Below are 4,319 nucleotides of genomic sequence, written 5' to 3'. Positions count from 1 at the left end.
ACCAAGAAATTGCTAGGGGGAAAGTACTCCAAATAGATTGTCATCCTACAGGCGTTCGACTTGGAATTTGAAAATTCTAAGTCGAAGAAATCTTTAGTTTTTGTGGAGTTAATGTGTGACTTCCCGCGTGCTGACACGAAAACTGTGGCGGAGGAGCCCATTGCGGATGAATCCTTGTTTCTAATCAGCACTTTAGATCCATGGTATGGGGATATCATCGTTTATCTCTAGACCCAATCCTTTCAGCCAGAAATTTCAAGGTCAGAACATCGCAAAATACGATTCCAGTCCCAACAATTCAGAATTATTGGAGATACTCTTTATCGCAGTGGGGCGGACTCTGTTTTTCAACGTTGTTTAACTCACGAGGAAGCTGAAAGGGTTCTAAATGACTATCACTCTGGAGCGTGTGGCGGTCATATGTCTGGGTACTCCACAGCCCAAAAGATATTGCGCTGGCTACTTCTGGCCATCCTTGTTTAAAGATTGTATTAACACGGTCCGAAAATGCCACAACTACCAAATTTTTTATCAAAAGGTGCACGCTCCACCTGCTCCTCTCCACCCTATAATTGTCATCGACCCGTTTGCAAAATGGGGTATCGATTTTATTACATGTAACCCTCACTCGGCCGGGGGGCATGCGTATATCATCCTTGTGGTAGATTATTTTACCAAGTGGACCGAGGTGATGCCTACATTTGAGGCAGATGGAAAAACAGCTGCGATTTTCTTGTTCAATCATATAATTGCTAGGTTTGGTGTTCCACAAGCGATTATCACTGATCATGGGCGTCATTTTCGAAACGTTACGATGAATGAACTTACAGGCCAGCTTGGCTTGCGTCACGATAGTTCAACTCCTTATTATCCACAAGCTAATGGTCTGGATGAATCCATCAACAAAGTTTTAGTCATCATGATCTGACGAATCATTGGGATTCATCGGTCGAATTGGCATAACATGCTATTTTTAGCGCTTTGGGCATATCGAACCTCAATAAAAACGTCAACAGGGTTCACTCCTTTCCAACTAGTTTATGGTCTGGAAGCTGTGTTACCCATTGAATGCGAAATCTCGTCATTGCAAATGGCCATCGAGTTACTTCCAGCCACTTCCAAAGAGGAAAAACGTTTGTTATACTTAGCTCAACTAGATGAGAATCAACGTGATGTTGCATTGGCGATCGAAACTCATGCAAAACGTATTAAAGCTCAATATGATCGAAATGTGACCCCTCGAAATTTTTCGGAAGGAGACCTAGTCTTATTGTACGATCAAGCTAATGATAAATTAGGCGCTGGAAAATTCGTTCCTATGTGGCATGGTCCCTATGTTGTCAAGCGAAAGCTAGCAAAAGGGGCCTATGAATTGGTAGACTTTGACGGGGACTCTTTAGGTAAACCCAGAAATGGTCTTTACCTGAAGAGGTATTATGCTTAAAAAATGGGTGTGGAGATTTTTTAGTTAGGTTAGTTTTCTTTCTAGCTGGTGTGTTTTAGTTTAAAAAGTGTGCTTAGCTTAGAGAGTGTTTTTCGTCATTATTCCTGCTTATCTTGGTTTTACTCTTGATATTGCAGATGTCGATGCCTCTCCAAACATACATTGGTTTTGCTGATGGTGCTTGTCGTAATACACGGAACATTTCTTCCGCAGCTTGGGTTATCTATTCACCCTCTGACGAGTTGGTATCTATGCATGGGGTAAGCCTCGGTCAAACAAAGAACAACATTGCAAAGTATAGTGCAGTGGTTGAGTTATTATCTGAATCTATTTCATTTGGGATTCGGAGTTTGATAGTGAGGTTAGATTCTGAACTCGTTGTATTACAGCTTAATAGAGTATATGCCATTAGAAATCCAGTGTTATTGAGATTATTTTTTAGAGTGCATCTCTTGGAACTTGAATTTGATTATATTGAATATCAGCATATTCCAAGATCTTTAAATACATTAGCAGATGCAATTGCTTCTCGAATGTTAAGTAGACATTTGCAATAATTATACAAATAAATTTAAAAAAATTCCATAACATGTTTTACAAGATAAGCCGATAATAGTGATATAGTATAATATAGGAGTGTGTAAAAATATACATCGTCCTCGATCATAGGTTGAAAAACACCTTATGATTGGCAAAAATGATATACAAAAAGCAAAAATGTCATATGTGTCTACAATAGGCGATCATCCTATCACTGGTGATGATCTCGATAAGAAACCACTGTACGGGCCACCTTACAAAGGAACCTCCTAAAAGGTCCTGGGACCCCAATCACATAGCACTGTAGTCGATGAGGAATGCCATCTATGCTGGTCTCTGGAATGTCTCCTATCAAACGCTCTAGATGGCTCTCCAATTCGACCAAGGTCTCTGTTGATTCGTCCTATGGGGCTGGTGCCGCTGCAGCTGGTTCTTTCCTCTCGTAAGGTGGGAGAGCGGCTGGTCGCTGTGGACCCACATCTGCATTTGAAACTTTTGCTATCAGTTTTGGGACGAGATTAAAAAAAAAAATTAGGAAAATGTTGAAAATGATTTTACCTGAGTCATCCCATTGCTCTCCTGGTGGAAGAGCAATGTCTGGGTCACCGCGAAAATATACCCCAGCGTAAGGAAAGTCCTGAATAGCAAAAACCTAGTTTTCCAACCAATGGAAATACTCAGGTTTGAATCGAACGACCTCTGTCCCCTCATCAGGATGACGGGCCATAACTGCAACCCATCGCATCAGTTTGGGCTCTCGAGGAAGTCCAGCTCCAACAGTAAGGTGTTGTGGGACCAACATTGGGACCCTCTCTAGACCAAAGCTCACAACTAAAGCACCATATCCAAAGGTCTTTAGTTGTCCATTCTTGGCTCTGGTCAGTTGGCCTTTTACATTAGCCAACACAGCATCGCACCAGTTGAAGATGGTGCCTTGAAAGCAGTCAACTGCCATCCGCATTTGGGATCCAGTGGCTATATGTAGTGCGACACTCTCACAGAGCCTGGTAACAGTAAACGCGATCACCATGAGTTCAGGACAGGATATGGTTTTAATGTCTATCCCTTTGTCTCTAGTCTGGTTGTTACAGAACTCTAGCCGGAGGCTATCGACAGACTGGCCACCTGGCCTAGTCCCGAATAGAGTCAAGTCTTCACCTCTCTTAGGAAAACCAGTCAAAAAGTATATGTCTGCCAGCTCCATTTCGAGCTAGTGACCACCAATGAAGAAGCACTGGTCCTGTATGCTCCACCTGTCTACCAACCACTACAAGAAGTCCACCTGGGCCCTCATGCCAGGTATGGCCCAGAATTTGTACAAGCTGCATGCCTTCAATGCATCGATCGAAGGTTGGTGAATTAACATGGCAAGATCTACGTCCTCATGCTCCCGTTCTCACCAATAAAGCATGATGTATACTCTACATCCAACAAAAAGGCGAATTAGAATGCAAAAAATTGAATTATTTGAGTGAATTTTGAGAAATTTAGGGTTAAAAACCCTTACTGCGGGGACCACACGCTCTCTGTTAGAGAGAGTGCATGGGTCTGCACCTTGCCTTCATGGTAGGTGCGGACCCCTGACTTTTTCCCCATTGAGAAAAAGTTGGGGTCCGCAGGTTACCTATGTTGTGCCAGCGAGCCCCCGCGCGCGGGTTTTTAGCCTAAATATCCTCTAAAAAATGAAATGAAACCCTAAAAAACAAATTGATACGGATGAAATTGAAGAGTAGGATGATGTGGATTACCTGGAGGAGACGGCGCTCGTTTCTGACGGACAGATTTTCCGCAATCTTCACGGGAAGTTTCTAACCAAAAGCTCTATTTTCTCACCCAAATCTCAAACGGTAAAAATCAATTGACGAAAGCCCTTTTTATAAATTTTTTGAATAAATGAATTGTAAATTTGTTTATGTTTCACTTTATAAAGGTAACTTTTGCAGCATTTTTATCCATTTTAAACAGGTAAGTAATGTTTGAGTTTTTGTTCAGGATAACGGATTTTTCATGCGAAATCGGTCATTTTCGACGAAAAAACATTAAAGTCACCTTTAAGCTCTTTTTTGACTCCTAAAACATGAAAAGATCGTCGAGTTTTTCTTTTTAAACTCGTTAAAACGGAACTAAAAAGACGGTCCACTTACATCTCTTTTCCTGACCGTAAAAACATGAAAAGATTGCTGGATTTTTGTCGTTTCAAATTCGATATTGGTTATAAAATGACGTGTCATTGATCGCTTTTTTACTTTTTCGGATTAGAGGCACTAATTACGAAAAGTACTCCTTGGTCGTAATGATCAAGCGGTTCTCTCAAGTATTATTTTATACTTTTTCG

The sequence above is a fragment of the Pinus tabuliformis genome, chromosome 7 (assembly GCF_031772625.1).
Source record: "Pinus tabuliformis cultivar Carrire ecotype Pingquan chromosome 7, CPIR1, whole genome shotgun sequence".
Taxonomy (NCBI): Eukaryota; Viridiplantae; Streptophyta; class Pinopsida; order Pinales; family Pinaceae; genus Pinus; species Pinus tabuliformis.
The sequence above is the reverse complement of the archived record's forward strand: the minus strand, read 5'-3'. Positions refer to the sequence as shown.